The sequence below is a fragment of the Lissotriton helveticus genome, chromosome 8 (genome assembly GCF_964261635.1).
Source record: "Lissotriton helveticus chromosome 8, aLisHel1.1, whole genome shotgun sequence".
NCBI classification, from domain to species: Eukaryota; Metazoa; Chordata; class Amphibia; order Caudata; family Salamandridae; genus Lissotriton; species Lissotriton helveticus.
In genome coordinates, this window is record NC_136069.1 from 829815942 (window position 1) to 829830143 (window position 14202).

Below are 14202 nucleotides of genomic sequence, written 5' to 3' on the forward strand. Positions count from 1 at the left end.
GTGAGGTAGTGAGGGAGAGGGATGTTGTGAGGTAGTGAGATATAAGCATAGAGTGATGTTGTGATGTAGTGAGATAGAGAGAGAGGTAGTGAAAGAGAGTGAAAGTGAGTTAGTGAGATAGAAAGAGTGAGGTAGTGAGATAGAGAGTGATTGAGGTAGTGAGTTAGAGAGCGAGAGTGAAGTTGTGAGCTAGAGAGTGAGGTAGTGAAAGAGTGAGGTAGTGATGTTTTGAGAGAGAGAAGTTGTGAGATAGTGAGGTACTGAGATAGATAGAGTGGAGTAGTGAGGTAGAGAGAGTTATGTAGTGAGAGAGAGGTAGATAGAGAGTGAGGTAGTGAGAGACAGAGAGTGAGGTAGTGAAAGAGTGAGGTAGTGAGGGAGAGGGATGTTCTGAGGTAGTGAGATAGAAACAGTGAGTGAGTTTGTGAGGTAGTGAGATAGAGAGAGAGTGAGGTAGTGAAAGAGAGAGTGAAAGTGACTTAGTGAGATAGAAAGAGAGAGAGGTGAGGTAGTGAGATAGAGAGAGTGCGATGTAGTGAGTTAGAGAGAGAGTGAAGTTGTGAGGTAGTGAGATAGAGAGTGAGTTAGTGAGAGAGTGAAGAGACAGAAAGAGAGATCAGACGTGTGTATAAACCTATCCGAATCTGCATGGCATACACTCTAGATCGCTCGTGATCTACATACGCTATAACTTTCAATGTTTGCAGCGCGTGAATGCGCCTGTAGAAATGGGCTTTAGCAGTCCGCTAACGTGCAATATCTTCTAAGCACCCCTCGATGTCCAGTAAACATGAATGAATGTTTGGGATAGTCATTGCAAATGCCAAATCTTCACATTAGGAAGGAGCAGCAAAACAGGTTGGACAGATTAGCCTTTAATTGGCGTCAACATCACCACACATGAGCATGGATAGTCAAGAGGCACACACCTTTGATTTTCTGCTACACCTTGCAGTCACCATAGAACTTCTGCCTAAACTGTCCCTTTACCTTGTACTCGTTTTATATCAGGTGCCTGTAGCTTCTCTCTTGAGAACAGTTACTTCCCCTAAGAGCCTAAAAATGAGGGCCACACATTTACATTGTGGTTAACAGCTAAACGGGGCAAATTTACCGCCCCATTCCGAGTGTTTGAGATTGGAGTGGGGAATAACGTGCAGAAGCAGTTTTCCAGCACCCATATTATACACATTCCCATTACCGACCTCTTTTCCTCACGCCAGTTCCTCCAGGTTACACTGGAAGAATTTGTGCGAGCGGCGTTATTATCACACAACACGGAATATCGTCTGCGCCCTAATCCTGGTATTACTGTAGCACTAAAAAATAAGTGCCAATGAGCAATGTAATATTCAACTGCCCTTTTCTGCAGTTGGTTTGGCACATTACGAACTTCATCAGCATTTGAACCCACACAGTGTTACTTAAGAGGTTTAGCAAGGCACAAGGTTGTGGCACTGAAGCACATTTTGTAACCTAATTAAAAAGTGATGTTGCTAGACAGACGTATGCAAATATTTTGTTTTAACACATACAAAGAGGCTCCACAAGTTATGTTGGTGCATACAACAGCTGGTGATTAGTTTAACAAAAGATATTAAAAAAAATAACCATCACTCGTCAGCGACGGAGGTGATCGACATTTAAGTAATTCGCAATAAATTCAGTTCTGTCCAAGATCCTCCTATGGGTAAAAATTGTTAAAAACGGGTCTAATATTTACATGTCAGAAAATAAAACTGTTCTGAATGTGCCATGGCGTATGCTGAAAATGGAAGACCTTGTGTGCCCTGAGAAAGATAAATACATGGAAAGTTATGTACACATTCATTCCTTCAAACGAAAACCGTGTTTCGCTCCCAACAAAGGCAAACGCTTGCAGGTATGTCTCCACATGTCTGCATTCCTTCCTTCCTACTGTTTCCACGGAGCGTGGACTCCTCTTCCTACATGGCAGAGCAGAGAAAGGGCCTGTTTTTAAACGCATGCCCGGGTTAGAATCATGAAAACACCCATTTCGGGATCATGCCCGACATTTCCAACCAGTGGAGTACATTCTGGTCCATATTACATTTCTAAACAGCGGGTATAAGATCTCGGGCCAACCCTGCACCTTCCGGTCAGTGCCCGCCAGAGTGCCCAACAAAGGGGCTCCCTTTTCACAAGTGCAAAATCTTACTAAACTCGTCCTTGCTGCGTTTGGTATATTGAACCTTCCTGCACGGCCTGGTCTCCGAGGTAAAGCAGCGTGAGGATGACATACCAAGAAAGCCCACCTGGGACTGGCCATACTAACCGAGCACGTCAGAGCTCTGAATGGAAACAAGCAGCTGGAAATGTGACCTCCTTCATTCTACAGGGAACACACCCATCGTCCTGCAACGTTTCATCTTGACTGTGGCACCCATAGCGGTAGCGGGGGGTAAGATCAGTAAATCTGCACTACCGAAAAAATGGCTTGGGTACAGTGTAAGGGAAGGTAATATGGGTGGAGGTGGCGCCCTGCATCCGTCCACTGCACCCAGCCGTTTCCGGGGGGATGAAGGCTGCACCGCTGACCGCTGCCTCAGCGAGAGCGCCTTAAGCTGGATCTAGACAAGCATAGGGCCCTATGCAAATGAGGTCGATCTGCCTGTCCAATCCGGTGCAAAGACATTGCGTGTGACGTTCCACCATTTCCATCTCTGGAGAGTTCTTATCGGCTGGCAGATGTGCGTCATCTTGAACGTGTCCTTTTGTAAACATATCCCTGCAGTGTTATAAGGCAGCAGAATGCTTCGACTTGTAGTACTTTCTTCTCCGCACACACTGAGGGCAGGATAGTACGCCGACCTTTCAGGGACCATGGAAGACCATTTTACATTCCGTACACCTGAAATAACAAGACGATGCACTCGGCGGTGGACAGGCAACAATGGCGGCCTCAAGTTTCCGGCCATTTTCGGATTCGGGGGCGTGTTTTGCTGTTTTGAGTGACAGACAACGTCACTGTCTAAGGAACAGCAAAACTTACGCCCCCAAATCCGAAAAAGACGGAGCCTATTCGGAGGGACGGCTCTCTCCTCTAATGGCTGGCCTCCATTTAGGAAGCCAGCCAATGGGAGAGAGCCAAAGGCAGAGGCGGGACTAATAGTCCCACTAAGAAACATAAAATCTCGGACTTCCGGTTCTGCCTTCGGTAGACCGGATATTACCTCGACCTAAAAAGGCTAGGATGGGTGGGCGTGCCTTTTCCTATCTGGCCCCCAAATACTGGAATGCACTACCAGAAGATTTGCGGGCCAGCTCCACGTTCATGATTTTTAGGAAAAAAAATAAAACCTGGCTATTTTTGCGTGATGGGGATGATTTGTGCGCCATATACATAATAATAATAATAATAATAATAATAATATTATATGCCCTGATTAAACTTGTTTAGCAGCTACCACCCCAGGCCCCTCAAAGGGAACTTACCGTTTGGCCAATTTCTCAGCGTAAGGAGGAATTGTAGCTCTTCTGAAGACTACAAATAAGAAGCCAGTAATCTAGCAGCAAACTTGCATGCACGAGAGTATCCACGACATAAGGTAGCACAAGCCATGAAGAGAGCTAGGCAGAATAACAGAGAGGCCTTATTGAATTACAATCACAAAGAACCCACGGAGACACTCACTTTCGTTACATCCTTCACACCAGACTCAAACAGGATCAGAAACATAATTCAAAAGCATTGGGGTATCCTTAACACTGGTGGCTTACAACTCCCCACACCAAGGTTTACGTTTAAATGAACCAGCAACCTTAAAGACATACTGATTCACACCAGACCCCAAACCAAAACTGTACCTACACAGAGAGCTATATGGGACCTTCCACCAGTATCAGGACACTACCTGTGTGGTTCTGGTACTGCATGCCCTTTGACAAAACCCACCAAATAAATAAACTTTTCAAACAACTTCACTTGGAAACTAACAAAACAGACCAACTGTAACACCACTAATTGCATTTACTTGCTTTCATGCCCATGCCATCTCTGGTATGTGCAAAACAACAGTTGAAGGACAGAATTGCGAACAATGTCATACATTCAACCCAGTACAGAGATATAGGCCTAAATCCATAGTTTGTTTGCTCACCACACCACCCCAGTTCAGACATGGCCATATGCAAATCAGCCTTGACCCTGTGCCTCATGGGATCAGTCCAGCCCGAAATGCCAGGCCATGTTTTCCCTGGACCGGAATCAAGCATCCTAGGACCGGTTTCTGGCTATCAGCTGTCTTCAGCCAGGATAGCTTGATTCCAGTGTCGTGGAGAGCATGGAACTCGCGTCTGAGCATACCCGTCCCACTCGGGGTGACAAATGCAAAACAACAGTTGATGGACAGAATGCAGAACAATGTCATACATTCACCGCAGTATAGAAATCTGGAAACCGGTCCTAGGAAGCTTGTTTCCGGTCCAGGGAAGTCATGGCTTGGCAGTTCTGGCTGGACTGTTCCCATGAGGCACAGGGTCAGACTGATTTGCATATGGCCATGTCTGAACTGGGGTGGCAGAGTGGGCTAAAGAACGGTGATGGATTAAACCCAGATCTTTTGACAGGGCGTGAGTGTTTGATTGGTTCAGATGCTATGTCCATCACCACCCCCTTTTGTACCGCTTTGTTCGCCATAAGTTTGGCAGGGTATGCTCAGACGTGAGTCCCTTGCTCACTTTGTCACTGGATTCAAGCAAGCCTGGCTGAAGACGGCTGGAATGCCAGAAACTGGTCCTAGGAAGCTCGTTTCCGGTCCAGGGAAGGCATGGCTTGGCAGTTCGGGCTGGACTGTTCCCATGAGGCACAGGGTCAGACTGATTTGCATATGGCCATGTCTGAACTGGGGTGGCAGAGTGGGCTAAAGAACGGTGATGGATTAAACCCAGATCTTTTGACTGGGTGTGAGTGTTTGATTGGTTCAGATGCTCCGTCCATCACCACCCCCTTTTGTACCGCTTTGTTCGCCATAAGTTTGGCAGGGTATGCTCAGACGTGAGTCCCTTGCTCACTTTGCCACTGGATTCAAGCAAGCCTGGCTGAAGACGGCTGGAATGCCAGAAACCGGTCCTAGGAAGCTTGTTTCCGGTCCAGGGAAGGCATGGCTTGGCAGTTCGGGCTGGACTGTTCCCATGAGGCACAGGGTCAGACTGATTTGCATATGGCCATATCTGAACTGGGGTGGCAGAGTGGGCTAAAGAACGGTGATGGATTAAACCCAGATCTTTTGACTGGGTGTGAGTGTTTGATTGGTTCACATGCTCCGTCCATCACCACCCCCTTTTGACCGCTATGTGGGCATGACCACCAGGACTGCAAAAACATGCATCTGCGAACACAAGAGTAACATACGATGCCGCAGAGTAACTACCAAACTCTACACACATTTTGAGACTGCTAGACACACCTGCGACAGCTTGAGTTGGGTTATTTTGGAAGCACACTCTTCCATCTCCCCAGGGGCACTTTTTAAGATTGAACAGAGATAGATGTTCCGTCTGGTCACTGATAAACATGGGCTCAACGAAGATATCCCCTGGAGTAGCCTTAACAGAACGTAGCTACACCTCTGTGTTAAATCCCACTCATGGCTAGTTGTTTTCTGCCTCAGTCACGCCCTATTTTGCTCATTCTAAGATGGTGCCCGTAGTGACTCTTGACATTCTTCTAAGATGGCCGCCATACATTTCCACTCCTCTCCACCAGGGGCTAAGTACAAGCTAGTCTCCGGCTCCCATTAGGAGACGTTCCCGCCCTACGGGCCATTTCCGCTATCATTTTAACCCCAGCCTGGATGGGATCTTCACCTCCCAGATCCGGCAGTGCAGGGTAGATCACTCGTCACCTGGTCGCAGTTATTTGGTGAGTACATTTCTTCTCCTTAGGACTGGAGGAACCCCGTTAGATTTCTGCCTGTACGAAGACATTTATAAGGTGCAGGCTTGGACGCCGAGTTTCGGTGTCAGCAGCCTACCCGCGATCCAGGAGGCGTACTCTACGAGTCTACATCCCTGAAGGCGGTTTCCGGCGCTCTTCCCATTCGGCGGACGGAGCAGGTGTCTCACTTACAAGGGGCAGCCGCCCGCCAGGTCGGCGAGAAGGGGCCGGGTGCTTTGCCTATCTGACCGTGAGTAACGATCCTGGACGCAGGGTCCTGACTTCTAGCCACCTCACTTCTGCTTCTCACTACATCAGGGGCTACCAACCCCGGTCTACCAGCAAAAGCTTGCCCATGCTAGACACTCAAATTCCTTTACTTTTTACTTCTTTGGAACTTCTCCCCAGGACACAAATACATTATTGTGTCCACCACTGGCCGCAATTTGATGCGGGCATTCGAAAAATAGTTTTAGGTGAGTTGCTTCTACCTCACCAGGTTGCTAATTCTTTTTAATCACTCACCGAATGATTCGAACCCGCTGTGCTTCACATCTATACGTACATTTGTATCGACCACTGCAGGGTTAATTTGGTTGACAAGTGTGACCATTTTAAGCAATACTTATCGCATTTGTTAGTGTGCACAAACTGGTCTCACTATTGAGGGATACGAGGGCAGGATTCTTACAGTACTATTGTTCTCTAATATTGAATTGTTTTCATTTCTCTACTTTTCATTTCATATTGGCTGCTGCATCAACAGGTACTTTACCTCTTGGTGCCACTTTTGTTATTAATAGGCTAGAACACCACAGTGCCACCACATTTTAGTGTAGAGTTACTATTTTCACTAGGTCCTGCGGAATTGCCGCTTGATCCACCTGACTAAATAGGCAAGAAACATGTTGACCGCACGAGACTGAGCGCAACGCCCTGCAGCATCATTGCAGTGAGTCGCCAACTCCATTTTTAATCAGGGGGAAGGCAGGATCATTCGAGTCTAATTTACCTGACTCTTCCATTTCCCTGTTTTAATTCACATACTTGCTCTCCTACACTTTCAAGGCCCCTTACACCCACTGCACCATACGGCAAGGAATAAAAGATCTCCGCCAAAGATCCCCTGCATAGGGTGCCCGTTGGGTATTGCAGCGCCGACCCGACGAGGAGCATGCCCGATGATGAAGCTTGACACCCAGCAGGCTGGGTGTGTGAGGGCCCTCATTGCGAAAGGAGGGACTTCCCAGTCCCCCCTTTCCTATTAACACTACCATTTTGTTGTCAGGGACCTTGTCAGCCGCTTGTCCTGCCTCCTTATCCTTCCCACAACAGGAACTGCATACTAATTTCTTTTGAACTGCAATATGTCATGCCTCTATGCCACATTTCAATTGTGGGGACCGGGCCCTTGGCCCAACACATCGCTATGCAGCCCTTAGCCAATAGCAGCCCCACCGCTATCAGTTAGCGATGTGTTTCCCAATGTCCTTAGTGTATCCTAGTAGGGCCACAAACGGGTCCGCCTCTAGTGCAATCCCTGTTATCTGCTCTAATTCTCCAAAAATGGCCTCCCAAAAGGCTGACTCTTCAGGGCATTGCCAGGCAACATGTAGTGGGTCTGCACACCTATGGCACGCTGCAGTAGTCAGAAGCCCGTACCTATGTAACCGCTCTGGGGTGTAGTAGATCCTGTTAATCTATTTGAATTGCATTAGCCTGTGTCGGCCATTTTGGGACACAGCTTTCGTCATTTCACAACAATGTTTCCAGCTTTTGTCATCAATGATTCTGCCAAACTTACTTTGCCAGTCTTGTCTAGCTTTTGTCATGACTGGTCTGCGGGCTTCTTGCGCCGAAGAGTAGAGTCTAGTGATTAGTTTGAAGGGCTCGCTCTCATTTAATACAGTGCTTAATGCTGGCATGTCTATGGGCTCTAGCAGATCTTCCCCTAGAGTGGACCGTAGTGTCTGCCTGAGTCTGTGAAAGTGAAATCGTGTCATGTTTGTTGGGGCCTCTATGTCGGTAATTATCTCCTCCCAGCTTTTCACTGTGCTCACCCTAAACAAATCACCCATATTTGCAACTTTCAGCGTCTTCAAGGTTGCTCTCATCTCTGGCTCCTGGCCACTCTTTAATCAAGAACACCAGTCTATCGGGTTAAGGGGAGAGTATAGGAGTGCCCCCACCTGTTTCTCAAGGAGGCTTCACCAGCAAGCACAGTGGTGTTTAGAGTATCGAAACAGCCATAACGCCTCCTTAGTGAGGAGAATAATATTTGGTGGAGAGTCTCATGCTCAGTAGAAACTCCTATGTAGTGGAATGGCAGTTCAGGAGGCCCATGAAACCAGTAGTGTGCGAAGGAGCTTTGTGCCACTGTATAGTAAATCTCAAAGTCTGGGTCACTTAATCCGCCCATGTCATTGGGCAATGTGAGCGTCTCCCATTTGCCTCGCAGTTGTTTTCCAGCCCATGCTAATTTGACCAAGATGGAGGGTAATGTTGCAAAAAATGATTTTGTCAGCAGGATATGGAGGTTTTGAAATAAAAACAGGAATTTGGGCAGCAACACAATTTTCAGTCAGTGGGAGCTTCATCCAATGATCAGTGTCTTTTTCTAACTTGTGTATTGCCTTCCCGTAGTTATCTCTAACTACTACTGCTGGGTCTGTGCGTACCTGTATGCTCAATTGTCTAACCGATTCTACTGACCAATTTAGCGGGAACTCTAGGGGGATCTGGTGCGTAGCCGGGGTAAGAGGGAAGATTATGGATTTTTTTTCCAGTTGATACAGTGTCCGGATAGCGCCCCATACTGTACCACCTCTCTGAGTACCGGAGCAAGGTTTTTGTCTGAGTCACGGATATATAACAACAAGTCCTCCGCATATGCGGATACTATGAGAATATATCCGGGGAAGCGAAAGCGTTTGTGCCATGGTATTCACGTATGGCACTCACTAGTGGTTCAGTCACCAGAGCATGAGCGAGAGGGGGGCATCATGCCGCGTACCTCTTCTTATCTGTAATAGCAGAGATACCGCATCCCCAACATGTACTCTAGCCACAGGGCTATTATACAAGATATCAACTAATGTCAGGAAAATATCTCCCACACCGATGCGGCAAAGCACAGAGCGCATAAAGGCCCACTCAACTGAGTCAAAGGCCTTTTCCGCATCTAAAAAGACCGCAGCAGCCTTTACTTCCGGGTTGATTTGTTGTAGTGTTGCAAAAGAGCGTTCGGAGGTGATACTTCATCCCTGGACAAACCCTGACTGCTCCTGTTTATTACTCCAGGTAACAGTGGGGACAGCCTATTAGCCAGGGTCTTAGCATACAACTTGGTATCTACATTCAATGGAGAAAGGAGCCTGTATGAGGCACATTCCGAGGACTCCTTACCGGGCTTAGCAGGGTCACAATCATTGCTTCACGAATAGTAGGTGGAATAAGACCTGCTGTCACCATTTCCTCAAAAAGAGTCATCAAGTGTGGTATGCTAAGATCCTGGTATGCCTTATAGAAAACAACTGTTAGACCGTCTGACCCCGGAGCCTTACCCGCTTGCATGCCAGCCAATGCTAGTTTTATTTCGTCCCCACTCAACGGGGCCTTCAAATGCTCTCTATGCTCGGTCAGCCAGGTCATGGCAATGTGCTCAAGGTATTCCCTCGTGACTCATCTGGAGCGATTTTGGGTGTGTAGAGATGTACAGTATTAGTGGAATCTCCTAACTATGTGGCCCTCCTCCTGAATCGTCTCCCCCTGTTCGTCTACTAACGTGGTGGTATTATTAAAGCTCTTTGTCGCCTCATTAATGCTGCTAGAGTTGCTCCGGATCTCTCCCCTCTCCGTAAATATGGGCTGTAGCCTATATACCCATGTGGAGCACTTCGCTAACAGCTTTCTCAAAGAAGTCAGCAATTTAGTCTTTGAGCTCGCCTAGTATTTTTGGGTCCTCTGTGCCCCTATCTCTGCGGTTGCAGAGAAGAGCGGAGCAGCAGGGAGCTGGTTGGGCGTTTCTGTTCCACCGCCACCGAATTCATCATCGTTTGCAGCGCTGCTCTCTCTGGAAACAGTGCCTCGACCTCGGCCATGACCTGTAGTTGCTGTGGTCCTGGGTAGTGGATAGAGTGGAGATGCAGCATTTGCCTAGGAGCTACCAGGAGCATCTACTGTGTGCTGGTAGCAGCGGGACAGAGGGGCAGTGGAGCGGCGGCTTAGCTGAAGACTCCACACATGATAAGAGCCCCAGCCAAGTTACCACAGGAGCGCAACCCAGAAACGGAAAATTAGAGACTTATAACACCAGAGCTCACAAGCAGAGAATCAGGTAATTTATTATCGAAAAACTCACCGCTAACCAGAGACACGGAAGAAAAAGCTTGGGATCGCCAAAGCCAATTACCAACTACTAATGATAGCATCGGTAGTAATACCTTCGTCCCTGACGTCTTTAGCCTACATCAGGTTGGAAGCGTTACTAGTCACTACCATGTGCATCCGACTCAGGAACCTGCACAAGAGGAGGAGTCTGACATGATCATATTTGCCCCCCTATACAAGTCGCGAGGCCCTACAGACATTATAAACAGAGGGAACATACTGTCATGATCTGGCACAGGGCGCCTACCTAACTACATCTCCCAGAATGCAATCTTAGTGGGAGGAGTTCAGGGTATATACCACAGCACACCACCGGGGCGCGCTGTATGTGATTTTGAATTCTGAACTTGGCTAGTTTTCGTAATGGTTCCGTGGAGAGGAGCTGCTCATTCAGAATCCTGGAGTAAAGGAACACGAGTCCGTGGTTTCTAGTTATGTACCCGAGAGAATTGCAGTGAAGATTTATTGTTGACCTACAAACTTTGTTTACAGTTCTTTCCAGCTAGTGGCTGCAGCAGGGAAAGGAAAAGAGTGTTCTCGGCTGAGACACGTGCTGTTTGGAGACTGATTAAGTGGAGGATTAATAGTATACGACTTCGCTCTTTCACCCTTCTTGCTAGCGGCTGCAGCAAGGAAGGGTTTTGTGTTGGGTGTTTTGCCAGCTGGACACGTTTTTGGAAAGTGAATTCCATCGCTTGCTGCTGCAGTGAGGAAGTGTGGTCCTTAGGATATCAAGTGGGGGAAACATTAGAATCCAACACAAGCAGTGCCTTGCCGATTGAAGTCTGTTTGGCTACTTCAGAAAGCAGTACGTTTTGCTTTGGGGAGTTCCAGAGTACTGTTTTCATTGGACCCTTTGAAAAGGCAGAAGGGTTTGCGCTAAAGGGAGTTAAGTCTTCAAGCTGGTAAGCCTCAGATGAGGTTGGACTTGTTCCTGTTCAGAACTCTATTTATGTGTTCCGTTTAGTTGGGCCCAGCTAGGAATACTGTTTTTTGTTATTTTTGCATTGTACTCTTCTGGATGAACTGGTATGATTCTAAATACTAACCTGAATCCTTCAGCTTCAGAGCCCTGGAATTACATTTAATTCCCTACAGAGAAGTGCGAGCTTCCGGGTTACTGGAGAGAGTCCTGTTATAATTTCAAGGGAAAGGAATTAAGGGTGCGTTATCTGTGTGTTCATTTGTGTTAGTACCATTCTGTATGTATGTAAACAAACAGTAATTCTTGGTTTGTTTATAGGAAGCAAATGTAAATAGATATAGAGAAGAAGTGAAAAAAGAGAGGAAGGGCTTACCTCCTGATTCATGTGGTAGGTAGAGGTTCATTAGCGAGAATGAAATGAGAGTAGTTAGGATATATGTTTTAATGCTCTCCTTTTGTCATTTCAGCTATCCCTTCCATTCCTGTCCCTTCCCTTACCTTTCCCTCGCTTGATTACCTTTGTGCTCTGTGAGTTGTACTAGTCAGAGTGCGGGGAAATCAGGAGGTGGACCCCTTTCAGCATCACCCTGATCCCGAGGAGGAACAACCGTGACACATACTATGGCTCCTGCAAGCCATCCCAAAGTTAGCTAATATTCACGCTTCCGATCTACTGTATGTTGAGTTTTTATCAAATAACGGCCTTCCAAACCCTGAAGTCTCTAAAACCAGATGGAAAACACCGGAGATAGCTAGTAGAATTATTCAAGAAAGCAAAAGATTTCAAAGTTTGGGGATCACTCTAAAATCAGTGTTTAAACCACAATACCCAGCTCCATTTCTAACCACAGACAGTTTACCTAGAGCGGCGACTTCAGTCCTAAGGGGAGCAAGGGGCGAACTCCAAAAGCCAGTCAATCCCCCCCAAAGTAATCTTTGTCTACGAACGGAGGCAGGGGCTACAACGTACAATTTTCTTAACACACCCAAATTGACACAGGACGCCATTTCCATCATACCCTCGATTGGGCTCCAACGAAGTTAAAATCTGCACCTGGAATATTAACAGCTTAAACTCCAAGCTAAGCGACCATGATTACCTGAACAATCAACATCATTTCACACCAGGAGACCTGGGAAGATAAACCCTTCGATTTACAGGGCTATACCTCCAGCTTTATCCCAGTTATTAAGGGATCCATATTTGGACGCCGATTCGGGGGGTTTACTCCTCCGTTCTACTATAACAAAAATGGGTAAAATGTACCCAATAAAAACATACATCACCCCCCAAGCTGTATTCAGGCTTCAACGGTTAAGTTGTTTCTTAATCAGACAGCACAGAAGGTAATACTGATAAACATCTACCTACACCCTAAACAAAAACTACAAACATCCAAGGAAATGATTAAAAAAGTCACAAGAATTATAGAAGAGGAGGACACAGATAATATCATCCTGGCAGGAGACTTCAACATGCACCTTTTAGGGAATAGCCAGAAAGACGACCTTACACAAGATCTGACTGGTACATGGGGAATCCAGACTCAAGGCCCTTCGAAGGAAACCAAACCAACAAAGAGTTCAAGCTACCTTCTTTCAGAATTAGAGCACCTGAACCTGAGGGCAGGTAATGGTCGCTTCAAAGAAGATAATCCCCCTGGCACCTACATTTCACTCAACCAAAGCATCTTCCTACCTTGACTTTACATTCACTACATTATCAATGTTTGACAGGATAGCCTCATTCCAAATAGGCAATAACACACTTAGCGACCACATGCCACAAGAAATGAAACTTGATTTTGCGTCAACTTTATTCCAGGAGACCGTCAAATTCATCATTTCGGTAGGTACAACAAACCTCAAATGTATAAGGTGCAACTCAATAAATGTAAATGTGTTGGACTTGTAAAGCGCACGGCTGCCCGTAAGCGTCCCGGCGCTGGAGACCGCTGGGGAACCCGTCCTGGCTTTCCCTGTGAGATGGTCCCTTCTGGGTATCTCCAATGTGAAACCAGGCATCCCCGGTGTCTGTGGGGGGCCGTTGTAGAGATGAGGCAAGCTTAATGCCCAGAGTTGCCGAGTGTGATCCCTGGTTAGAGTAGGCACTGAGGCGAGAATTGTCGAGTCCGCTGACCCTGGTCCACGACCCTGCCGCGTCGGGAATTGAACCCTGGTCCCGGGCCGTTCTCTGCTTCCAGGTCTGCCGCCTCTAACCAGTGAGCCACACCACTCCAAACATAGAAGTAGTAGCAGCAGTAGCAAAAGTGTTTGAGCAAGTACAGGATAACTTAAGACAACCGTTGGAAATTTGGGAAAAATTCATCTGTACGCTTGGCAACAAATTTCCCACCAAAATCGGCCCAAAATAAAAGAAAGCAAATGACCCTCCAATGACTATAGTAAAGAACCCAGTCTCTAAGAAACTGAAATTAACAAACCAATTACTACGACAACTCCGGAGAGCACCGGGAAATCAAAGTTTGCAGCAGTCTCTTCGTGATTCAAAGGCCCTTTTTAAGAGAAGAAGATGAATAATGAATTTTGGGCTAAACTGCTTCACCATGCAAAACAGAAAAACAGCGCAAAATGTTGGCAATTTGTAAATAAAATATATTGCCCAAATCACCACGGAATCAACTCTCACATTTCTGAAGAGGTTTGGTCAGACTTTTTAACCATTTTAATGACACAGATCAAATAGTTAAGCACCCCAAAGGCTTAGGGTCTGAGAGTTCCAGCAGAACCGCAAAGGAGCCAACATTACTCTGCCTACCCTCCTCTGAGGATAGCGAAAGAATAATGCTAAACCAACAACAACGGGTAACAACTGTAACCTCTGCACAAAATGCTGCATGGAGACTAGGGGAGGGCTCTCAACCAACCCAACAGATAACGAAACAAATAGTAAGGGGTAGACTGGCAGGAGCCAAAAGAAATTTGCAGTGTCCCAAAGGTAAAGAGTGCCCGTGGGGAAAGTCCCTCC